Source organism: Manacus candei, unplaced genomic scaffold (assembly GCF_025592945.1).
Source record: "Manacus candei isolate 608988 ecotype Guabito, Panama unplaced genomic scaffold, ASM2559294v1 h1tg000002l, whole genome shotgun sequence".
Classification (NCBI taxonomy): domain Eukaryota; kingdom Metazoa; phylum Chordata; class Aves; order Passeriformes; family Pipridae; genus Manacus; species Manacus candei.
In genome coordinates this window covers 16,880,469-16,892,256 of record NW_026138050.1, presented here as the reverse complement: position 1 = coordinate 16,892,256, position 11,788 = coordinate 16,880,469, and the positions used below count along the sequence as shown (strand labels likewise).

Sequence of the window (11,788 nt, the reverse complement as noted above, 5' to 3'; positions counted from 1 at the left end):
CCCTAGCCCCAACCCTAACCCCTAACCCTTACCCTAACCCTAACCTTAACCCGAACCCAAACCCGAACCCTAACCCCAACCCTAACCCCTAACCCTTACCCTAACCCTAACCCTAAACCCTAAGCCCAACCCTAACCCTTACCCTAACCCTAACCCTAACCCTAGTAGCTTGCAGTCTCTTTTTTAAAGTTAGGGTTAGGGAACTGGTTTTGTGCATAGCTTGCAGTCTCTTTTTTAAGGTTAAGGTTAGGGAACAGGGTTTGCACATAGCTTGCATTCACTTTTTTAGCAGTAGGGTCAGGGAATCGGGTTTACGCATAGCTTGCAGTCTCTTTTTTAAGGTTAGATTCAGAGAAAAGGGTTTGCGTATAGCTTGCAGTCTCTTTTTTAAGGTTAGGGTTAGGTAACAGGGTTTGCGCATAACTTGCAGTCTCTTTTTTAAGGTTAGGGTTAGGGAAGAGGGTTTGCGCATAACTTGCAGTCTCGTTTTTAGGGTTAGGGTTAGGGAAAAGGGTTTGCGCATAGCTTGCATTCTCACTTTAAGGTTAGGGTTAGGGAAAAAGGTTTGCGCATAGCTTGCAGTCTCTTGGTTAGGGTTAGGGTTAGGGAACAGGGTTTGCGCATAACTTTCAGTCTCTCTTTTAATGTTGGGGTTAGGGGACAGTGCTCTATAGAAGCAGAGTACATACTGGACGGCGGTGGGTATTCTGCCAGACACGCAACTGAACAGCAACAGCAAAAGCAGAGACCCAAGAGAAAAAGCAAAAGATTCTGACAGCAGTGGGCAGTGAATCGGGCTTATAGCCTGAGAGGGGTTTATTGGACACTGCTGCGTGTCCAGAATGGGCTAAACCCGCGACTGTTAGATCGCGCACTGAGACAAATTCTTCCTAACCCTAACCCTTACCCATACCCCTAAACCTAACCCTAACGCTAAACCTAACCCTAACCTTAACCCTAACTTTTGCTAACTCTAACCCTAACCCTAAATTTCCTAACCCTAACCCTAACCCTTTCTAACCCTAACCCTAACTCAAAACCTAACCTTAACCCTAACCCTAACCCTAACCCTAACTTTTGCTAACTCTAACCCTAACCCTAAATTTCCTAACCCTAACCCTTTCTAACCCTAACCCTTACTCAAAACCTAACCCTAACCCTAACCCTAACCCTAACCCTAACCCTAACCCCTAACTCTAACCCTAACCCTAACACTAAACCCTAAACCAAAAGGAAACTTCCTTTGCTATGCCTACTGGGCGGAGTCAGTGCTTATTGGTGTTACAACCCGCCCCAGGAAAAGGGGAGAGGGGGTAACTCAGGTTTTTATTAATAATTCCCTTGGGGTGGATTAAAGTGAAACGACACTAAATAATCGGTGTCTGAAAACATATACTGGCAAGGTTTATTTTAACAATTCTGTATCAACAGGCATGCTAGCAGTTTGGGAGTTGGGCTATCAGTTGGGAGGCATGGCTGAAAACAGGAAGCAACAGCCCTAATTCCCAGGAAAGAAAGCCTGGAAGCTTTGGCTTTGTGGTGCAGTTGGTGGGCCACACTGGGCACTCCATGGGCAGGCAGCAAGAGTTTTCTGCATCTGGGAGTCAATCTGGGTGCCTCGGAGTGTTTGAGGGGAAGTTGGGAGTGTCCTTTGGGACCAGGATGGGATTTGAGGGCTCCTGGAGGGGCTGGGACGGGTGTATACTGCGGGCATCGTCTAGTATTGATGGGGGTAATCAGTGAGCTGAATGTTTCATAATCATCCAAATTTTAACATACAATATGATTATTAGAATAAAAAGCAAAAAGGTAATATCAACAAAACAGTAACAGGGTGAAGCTCTTGGTTGAAGACTGGTTTCTTCTTTTTCTCCAGTGATTTTAATTCTTTTTCGTCTGGGTTTTAATCCCATCTTTGGCATTTTGCTGCGAACATTTTGTCCCCATATCCATTGGAAATTGTATTAACTGTTGATGAGAACAAAGTGGAATCCCAGGGTATGTGATATATTGATAGAATTTCACTGGTTGGCTTTTAATTTGTCCAGGTTTATCACCATAATGCTTCTGCTCTTTAACCACTTGAATCAGAATGAATTGAGTTGTTTTCTGGGTCGGGTTCTCTTTTTGAGTCCAAGGTTTTTTAGTGGATTCAGTATCAGGCACAAAGGAAATTGAGGGAGGTAAAGAATAATCTTCCCTTTGTTCATTATCACAGGGATCACTCAGTCTATTTTCATTAATGTGAGGAAAGCTGGGAGACTCTAGAAACATCAGCTGAACTTCAAATTCTCCTTGTTTCTTTCTCTCCTGAGACTTAGAATCAGGGTTCTCTGTGGTTTCCCAAGTCTCAATGCCAGGGTAAGACACTGGTTTAGGAAGTTGCCTGACCAAACCAGGAGCCTGTTTTTTTAGCAACAGTTTTCTCTCTGCACTCTGGCGCAACAAGACTTTGAGAGGGAAACAGGAGAAAAATCGGATAAACTTGTTGCTAAAAATGAGCTGCTTCAAACTGAGGTTGACCACCTTCAAAGGCTAACGATGACTTCAGCACCACATTTTCTGATTTCAAAACAGTAGATTCAACATCAGAAATCCATTCATGACTTCCCTGTCAGCACTCCATCCAAATGTCTGTGCTCTCACTTTGACCTGAGAGAAACCTCAGGCAGGTGGAAAAGGGCAGATAAAGAAAAAACAGATGGGTCCAGCAGAAGTGATGCTGCTTCTGTCAAAAGCAGAGCAGAGACCGAAAGCACTTTAGGAAGTTGCTTACAGAAGCACTTGTGCATTCCAAGTTACAGCTCAGGAGTCTCAGTGACTTGTCCAACATGAGAGTTTCTTTTCCGTTTCTCAACCCCCAGATTCCTCAGGAGTAGGAAACTGGAAACACTGACTGAGAAAAGCTCCATTCCTTCCTAATAATTGTGCTTTGCCCTTCCCATTTGACAGTGCTCTTGGAAATGTGCTGCTGTGATCTGGATCTGTGAGCAGCCCTGACCTCCCAGAGCACTCGTCCAATGGCAGGAAGACTCCACCTGGCTCCTGCTGGGGTTCTTGCCACCACGACCCAGTATGGGTCACTGGAATGGGGAGCAGGGCGGTGGGACCAGTAAGGACCAGTTAAGGGGGTTGGGGGCACTTCAGCATCTCCATCAAGGTCAGACCATTATAGACCAGTATAGATAGGTATAGACCAGTATAGACCAGTATAGACCAGTATAGACCAGTAAAAAACCAGTACAGACCAGTATGGACCAGTATGGACCAGTACAGGTCACTAGAACAGCGAGCAGAGTGGTGGGACCAGTAAGGACCAGTTAAGGGGGTTGGGGGCACTTCAGCATCTCCATCAAGGTCAGACCAGTACAGACCGGTACAAACCAGTATGGACCAGTATAGACCAGTATAAACCAGGGTAGAGCAGTATAAACTGATATAAACCAGTACGGGTCACTGAAACAGGGAATGGGGTGGTGGGATCAGTAAGGACCAGTTAAGGGGGTTGGGGGCGCTTCATCATCTCCGTCAAGGTCAGAGCAGTACAGACCAGTATAAACCAGTATAGACCAGTATGGACTGCTATAGACCGGTATAGACCAGTATAAACCAGTACAGACCGGTACGGGTCATTGGAATGGGGAATGGGGGAGTGGGACCAGTAAGGACCAGTTAAGGCAGAACTCAGCTGGGACTTAGTGGTTTGGGGGTGGGCGTGTCCCTTCTTTAGGTGGGCGTGGTCTCTCCCTGGTGGGCGTGTCCCATCCCAAGGTGGCCATAGCCTCTGCAAGTGGGCGTGTCTTTTGCATCCTCTCCCCCTCCCTGAACTGGGAGCTCAACTGGGACTTACTGGGTTTTGGGTGGGCATGTCCCCTCCCAATGATGGACCCACTTTCAGCCCCTCCCCCCACCTTTAAGGGTCCCCCCAAAGCCCCTCCCCCCCCTTCCTGCACCTCCCCAACCCTCAGGGTCCCTCCTGTCCCTCCCCCACCCTCAGGGTCCCTTCCTTCCCCTCCCCCTAGTGAACCTGCTATCCCTCCCCCACTCTCAGGAGCCCTCCCTGCCCCTCCCCCACCTTCAGGGGCCCTCAGGACCCCTCCCCCAACCTCAGAGACTCTCCTGCCCCTCCCCCACCCTCGAGGAACTTCCTACCCTTCCCCCACCCTCAGGGACCCTCAGGGCCCCTCCTTCACTTTCGGGGTCCCTCCCTGCCCCTCCCCAACCCTCAGGACCCTCCTGCCCCTCCCCCCACCTCGGGGTCCCTCCTGCCCCTCCCCCACCCTCAGGGACCCGCCTACCCCTCCCCCACCCTCAGGGACGGTCCTGCCCTTCCCCCACCCTCAGGGAACCTCCTGCCCTTCCCCCACGCTCAAGGACCATCCTGCTCCATCCCCACCCTCAGTGTTCCCTCCTTCCCCTCCCCCCCCACTGGGGCCGTTACTGGTCCCTTACTGGTCTGTACTGGGAAGGGAGAGGGGAGGGGCCACCCCCTCGAGGCCCCTCCCCCCAGTGATGTCACCGGGTCCCAAAAATAGCCCCGGGGGCCCAAACTGGAGGGGGGACCTGGAGCCGCTCCCAGTGTGACCAGTTCAGGTACTGGGAGGGACTGGGAGGGAACTGGGAGGGACTGGGAGGGACTGGGAGGGGGCAGGGCTTCCCCCCCTCCCCCCCCCCGTGTCCTTGGGGTGACCTTGGGGAGGGAGGGGGATGGGACGCTCCCAGTGGCTCCCAGTAGCTCCCAGTAACCCCAGTAATGCCTCCGGTATCTCCAGCGATCCCCCCAGTAACCCCAGTGACCCCCCCAGTAGCTCCTAGTAGCTCCCAGTAACCCCAGTGTCTATCCCAGTAGCTCCCAGTAACTCCCAGTAATCCTAGTGTCCATCCCAGTAACTCCCAGTAACCCCAGTGTCCACCCCAGTAGCTCCCAGTAACTCCCAGTAAGCCCCCCAGTAGCTCCCAGTAACTCCCAGTAACCCCAGTGACCCCCCCAGTAGCTCCCAGTAAACCCAGTGTCCATCCCAGTAACCCAAGTGACCCCCCCAGTAGCTCCCAGTAACTCCAGTGTCCATCCCAGTAACCCCAGTGACCCCCCCAGTAGCTTCCAGTAGCTCCCAGTAACTCCCAGTGTCCCCCCCCAGTGCCTCCCAGTATGTCCCAGTTTAACCCAGTTCCCCCCCCGTGGGCCCTGGGCCGGGTGGGGGAGGGGCGGGCTCACATTTCCATGGCAACATCCCTTTCCCTCTGGCCCAGTTTCTCTCAGTTCCTCCCAGTTTAACCCAGTTTTTCCACATTTTTCCCCATTTTTCCACATTTCCCCCCATTTTCCCCATTTTTCCCAGATTTTCCCCCATTTTTCCACATTTGCCTGAATTTTTCCCCATTTCCCACCCATTTTCCAGATTTTTCCCAATTTTCCCCCATTTTCCCAGATTTTCCCCCCCATTTTCCCACATTTTTCCCCATTTTTTCCACATTTTTCCCACATTTTCACACTTTTTTCTCCAGATTTTCCCAGATTTTTTTTCCCATTTTTTCCACATTTTCCCCGATTTTTTCTCACATTTTTCCCAGATTTGCCCAGATTTTTCCCCCCATTTTCCTGGATTTTTCCCAGAATTTCCCATATTTTCCCCATTTTTCCAAAATTTTTTTTATCTTTCCCCATTTTCCCCCATTTCCTCGATTTTCTCCCATTTTTTCCACATTTTTCCACATTTTCCCAGATTTTCCCAGATTTTTCCCCATTTTTCCCAGATTTTCCCAAGATTTTTTCCCATTTTTTTAAATCTTTCCCCATTTTTCCCCATTTTCTGGGATTTTTTCCCATTTTTCTCCATTTCCCCCCATTTTCCCCAGAATTTCCAGCATTTCCCCCCCAGTTTGTCCCCATTTTCCCAGATTTCTCCCAGATTTTCCCAGATTTTTCCCTATTTTTTCCCCATTTTCCCGGATTTTCCCCAGATTTTTCCTCCACTTTTCCCAGAATTTCCCACATTTTCCCAGATTTTTCCCACATTTTTTCCCATTTTTCCCACATTTTCTCAGATTTTTCTCCAGATTTTCTTCAGATTTTCCCACATTTTCCCAGATTTCCCCCCATTTTTCTTGATTTTTCCCGATTTTCCCCATTTTTCCGGATTTTTTTCCCATTTTTTCCCATTTTCACACATTTTTCCTCATTTTCCTCCATTTTCACGGATTTCTCCTCATTTCCCCCATTTTCCCACAGTTTTTCCCAATTTTTTCACATTTTCCCAGATTTTTCCCCATTTTCCCCAGATTTTTCCCCATTTCACCCCCATTTTCTCCGATTTTTCCCCATTTTCCCACATTTTCCCAAATTTTTTCCCACATTTTCCCAGATTTTCTCCCTATTTCCCCAGATTTTTCCTCATTTTTCCCATTTTTTCCCAGATTTTTTCCCGATTATTTTCCTCATTTTCCCGCATTTCCCCCCTTTTTTTCCCACATTTCCCCAGATTTTTTCCCACATTTCCCCCATTTTCCATGATTTTTCCCACATTTTTTCCACATTTGCCCAGATTTTTCCACATTTTCCCCCATTTTTCCCAGATTTTTCCCCATTTTTCTCAGATTTTTTCCCCATATTTCCAGATTTTTCCAGAATATTCCCCATTTCCCTCCCATTTTTTCCCTATTTTCCCAGATTTTTCCCATTTTTTCCCCTTTCCCCCCCATTTTTTCCACATTTTTCCCAGATTTTCTCCCATTTTCCCCAGAATTTCCCAGGGTTTTTCCCAATTTTTCCCCATTTTCCCAGTTTTTTACCAATTTTTTCCCCATTTTCACGGATTTTTTCTCGATTTCCCCCCATTTTCCCAGATTTTTCCCCCATTTTTCCCACATTTTCCCAGATTTTCACACATTTTTCCCCATTTTCCCCCTTTTTTCTTCATTTTTCCATATTTTCCCATATTTTTCCCCATTTTCCCACATTTTCCCCCATTTTTCCCCAGTTCCCCGGATTTTTCTCACATTTTTCCCAGAATTTTCCGCAATTTCCCCATTTTCCCACATTTTCCCAGATTTTTCACCATTTTCCTGATTTTCCCCCCATTTTGCCCACATTTTCACAGATTTTTCTCCAGATTTTCCCCACATTTTTCCCCCATTTCCCCACATTTTCTTGGATTTTTGGGTCCCCAGTTTTCCAAATTTCCCAAATTTCCCCAGTGGGAAAAAATGGGGGGAAAAAAACAGGAATTTTGGGGAAAATGGGGAAAAATTGGGGAAAAAAGTGGGAAATTTGGTGAACACGAATGAAAAATTGGGAAAAATGGGGGAAAATTTGAGAAAAAAGTGGGAAATTTGGGGAAAATTGATAAAAATGGGGAAAAATGGAGGGAATTTAGGAAAACTGGGGGAAAATCCAGGAAAATGTGGAAAAACGGGGGAAATTTTGGGGAAAAATCAGAAATTTGGGGAAATGGGGGATTTTGAGGGGAAATGGAGGGAAAACTGGGAAAAAAGTAAGAAATTTGGGGAAAACGGGTGAAAAATCAGGAAAAATGGGGGATAATTGGGAAAAATTAGGGGAAATTTAGGAAAAAATTGGGAAAAAATGGCGGAATTTGGGGAAAATGGGGAAATTTGGGAAAAATGGGGTGAACTGAGAAAAAAATGGGGGAATTTGGGTAAAATTGGATGAAAAATTGGGGAAAGTTGGGAAAAATGGGGGGAAATTTGGGGAAAATGGGAAAAAATGGGGGAAATTTGGGAACAATGGAAGGAATTTGGAAAAAAATGGGGGAAAATTGAGAAAAATGGGGAAATTTGGGAAAAATGGGGGAAAGGGGGGAAAATTGGGGAAAGAGTGGGAAATTTGGGAGAAATGGATGAAAAACTGGGAAAAATGAGGGGAAATTTGGGAAAAACTTGGGTGTCCCCACCAGGTTCGGCCCCGCCATGGCCCCGATAGCCCCGGGATCAGGTGAGACCCCTACCCCATGCCCTGACCCCTCCCACTCCCCGAGGTCACTGCCCTGACCCCCCGAGTCCAGGCTGTGACCCCTCCCCCACCCTGTGGCCCCTCCCACACTTTATGGCCCCTTCCCCATTCTGTGGCCCCTACCCCATTCTGTAGCCCCTACCCCACTCTGTGACCCCTCTCCCACTTCATGGCCCCTCCCCCACTCTCTGACCCCTCCCCCACTCTATGGCCCCTCATCCACTTTATGACCCCTCCCCCACTCTCAGACCCTTCCCCCACTCTGTGACCCCTCCCCCATTCTGTGACCCCTCTCCCACTCTGTGGCCCCACCCCCACCGACAGCTTCTCCCTGCAGAGGGGTGGGCAACTACCCAGGCAGGATGAGACCTGACCCCAGCAGGCAGCAAAGTCCCTGCCCTGGCACAAAGAACCCCGGAGCACAGGGACCCTGCTCTGCAGGACAGCCCCGGGCATCCCTGGCTGCACCCCCACCTTCCCACCCCACAGCCATCCCTGGGAGAAGGAGCCCACCTGCGCTGTCCCTCTGACGGTGCTGCAGGGAAGGCCTGCCCTGGAGAACATCCTCCTCCGGCGCAACAGAGAAACTGGGAGAGTCCTGACAGATGCGCAAGGCTGTGGGATGTGGTAGCTTTAGGAGATTCCTCCAGGAACACAAGCGACATTGCCCTGCAGCTGTAGACTCACTCTGCAGAGGAGTGTGAAGTTGTGTCCCCAAGTTGTGTCTCAGCTGAACACCTGCCATCTTTCTGCTGCCTTTAACCTCCCTTTGCCTTTCTTCTCTTCTCTCGTGCCTACAGGCAGTGCCCTCGGCCCTGCTGGGCTGTGCAGAGGAGCTACTCCTGGGCAGAGCTGTCTCTCTGCAGTGCTGCCCGCTTGCCAGGATTTCCCTGTGTGCCAGGAGCCCGGCCCAGCTGAGCAGCACAGCAAGAGCCAAAGGTAGCACTTTCTCTGCCCCTCTGGGTTCCCCGCAGGTGTCCCTGGGGCTCCAGGGGAACCTGCTGTGGAACAGACTGAAGGAAACAATGATGTTCCCTCTTCTCACCTCTTCAGTGACACTTCTTTCCAGCAGTGACACTTCTTTCCAGCAGTGACATTTCTCCTCTTAGAAAATTACCAGGGTATGATGATCACCTTTTCTAGTTTCATCACTACACAGGACACCAGGAGGGTGACAGCAAAGGATCTGGTAACTCCCTGGCACAGTGGGGGTTTTCCTGGAGTCACACAGAGAAATGTGTCAGGGCTCTGAGAGGTGTCCAACCCTGAGCTGGACTGATGCACACACGGGGGTGTTCAGAGACACGAGTCCTTCCCTGGCACACACACAGGCAGTTCATTGCAGCAGGGGCAGTGTCTCCCTGGGCTCCTGCTATCACTCCCAGAGCCTGGAGCCACCTCAGCCCTGTAATGCTCCCACCCTGCCCACTCCTACACTTCAGATGAACATTGGGGTTTTCTAGTCACTGGAACTGCCCAGACCAGCCCCTCCCTGGTGCCCCCATCTCCCTGCCCTGCCCCAGCCCAGCAGAGCAGCACAGTCATTTCTGGTCCTGCAGCAAGAAAGGGAGGCAATAGAGGACAGGGACAGTGACTGCATGTCTGGACTGCTCAGGAGATCATCAGCTCAGGCGGCAGCTCCTGCAGCCCCAGGGCCAGACCCGCTTCCCAGTGGCCCAGGCAGTTGCTGCCACGTGGGCACAAGCTCTGCTGCCCAGGAGGGTCCTGTAGTGAAGGGCTTTGCAGATGGCCACGTAGCGGTCATAGGACATGATGGTGAGAAGGGCAAGCTCCGCTGTGATCAAGAAGAAAAGCAAAAAACACCTGTGCAGCTCATCCTGAGAAGGACATGCCCCTGGTGTTCCAGAGGGAATTGGCCATGGCTTTGGGGAGAGTGGTGCAGATGCAGCCCGGGTGTGTGAGGGAGAGGTGGAGCAGGAAGAAGTCCCTGGGGGGTGTCCAGGTGGTGGTGGCAGGCTACGGCACTGAGGATGAGGCCGTTGCCCAGGAGGGCAGCCAGGGAGATGCCCAGGAAGAAGCAGAAGTGCAAGAGCTGCAACCAGGAGGAGGAAGTGGGGGATGGAGTTGCTGTTGGACATGAGCTTCCTCCGGGCATCAGGAAATGTCCAAGGAGGAAAAGGCAGTGAAAACTTTGGGACAGGTTTCCTAGATCAAACCCATGAATTCCTCTGAGCATCTACCCTCATCCCAAGTATCTGCAGTCACACATATATAGATTCTGGACTGTAGAAGACAGGCTTAGCATGACTTTAAGATGATTTCTTCTCAATTTTTTGATTTATTTTTCTACTGCCAGGTCTGAGAGGGGCATCGTGGAACCAAAGGAACCCTGAGACATTTCAGAATCCCACATGTGTTGGGTCTGTCTGAGCTGGAGTTCATTTTCTCACTGCAGGCGTCACAGTGCTGTGCTTTGCATTGGGAGCTACAAAGGGGTTAATCACACCAGTGCTTTGGCAACTGCTGAGCAGGGCTGGTGCAGCATCTGCATTGTCAGCTTCGTCCCCTGAATTGGGGACAAGATCATGGGAGGCGATACAGGCAGGTCAGTTGAGCCGAATGGACCAAAGGGACATTGCAGAATATATGGCGTCAGCTCAGCTACAAGAGTTCAGGAAAGGAACAGGAAAGGGGGAAAATCCATTTTTTTACAATACATGCCTTCTGAGCGGTTTCTCTGTGTGGTGAAGCCCTGCTTCCCATGAAGTGGCCAGGTATCGCTGCTGACAGGAAGTAGAGAGAAAATCTTTTTATTTTCCTCTTCACTTATGCATGCGCAAACTTTGGCTTTTGCTTTAGTAAAGTGCCTGATCTCAAGGTAGAAATAATTTTCCATCTTATTCTGTCTCTTCTGTCTGTCTGGGAAGGGCAGCAGTAGAGCAGCTTGGTGGGCACCTGGCATCCAGGTAAGGTCAACCCACTGCAACATTGCAGGCTCTCATGGAACCAAAGGACTGCTGGGAGACTGGGGGAACTCACGGAATCAAGTGGCCGTCGTGGCACTGCCCTGCATCATAGAAGCAAATGTTCCCTGGGAAACTACAGAAACCAGGGACTTAAGGGACATCATTGGGATGTGCGGGACCTCATGGAATTAAACAAACCGTGGGATATCTTTGGAACTTCATGGAATCAAAGGGATAAAACAAAAGAATTAAACCCCATGACCAGAAACCATTGGATCGAACATTTCTTTAATATGCCAGCTGGGGATTCATGGGGGTACTCTGCCATGCATGAATCAAAGAATCAGTATAAATTTCGGAGTATAAATACAGTGATACTTGAAAGACCCTCCCCTTCACAAGCAGTCCAAAATTCTCTTCTGATTTTAGGGTCAAATAGCCTCTTGGATATTATTCGTGGAGCAAGACTGCCATCTAGCGTCCATTTCTTCTGGGAGGGGCAGTCATTTTCACAGAGTGGTCGTCTCCCTTAGTAGGCCTCGTAGCATCTCTGATTGATCTATCCGACCCCTAACCCCTAAACTAAATGCTTTAGGACCAGCTAAGACGCGTCTTAGAACTTCCCATTTGCTTAAACAATGTATAATTGACTTTCTTCTTAACAGAACAATCTCTTATTAAACAAGTTTTCTGAGGCCTGTAAGCTAATTTCTTGAAGATGGGCATATGATACACTCTCTGTTAGTTTCCATGTATCATCTACATTCTCTCTCCTACAACTAATTGTAGTCTTAAAAGAAAAGAAAAGACTGCTACCATGCCAAGAAAGCAAACCCCTTTGTTGATTAGGATTTTTATCTAAGAAAAACTTCTGATTTACGAAGCCATTAAG

At 49.1% G+C, this 11,788-nt stretch overlaps 1 long non-coding RNA gene across 2 annotated transcripts; it reads left to right on the top strand.

The window, feature by feature from the left end:
* Positions 1-4,546: 4,546 nt before the first annotated feature.
* Positions 4,547-11,285, top strand: LOC127463854 (uncharacterized). Of its 2 annotated transcripts, XR_007901046.1 has the most exons (4): positions 4,547-4,593; positions 8,770-8,908; positions 10,287-10,350; positions 10,925-11,285. It is a non-coding gene; the product is annotated as an uncharacterized LOC127463854 (long non-coding RNA). The 2 variants fall into 2 exon arrangements; XR_007901043.1 differs by lacking the exon at positions 4,547-4,593 and having other exon boundaries at positions 8,354-8,908.
* Positions 11,286-11,788: the final 503 nt, after the last annotated feature.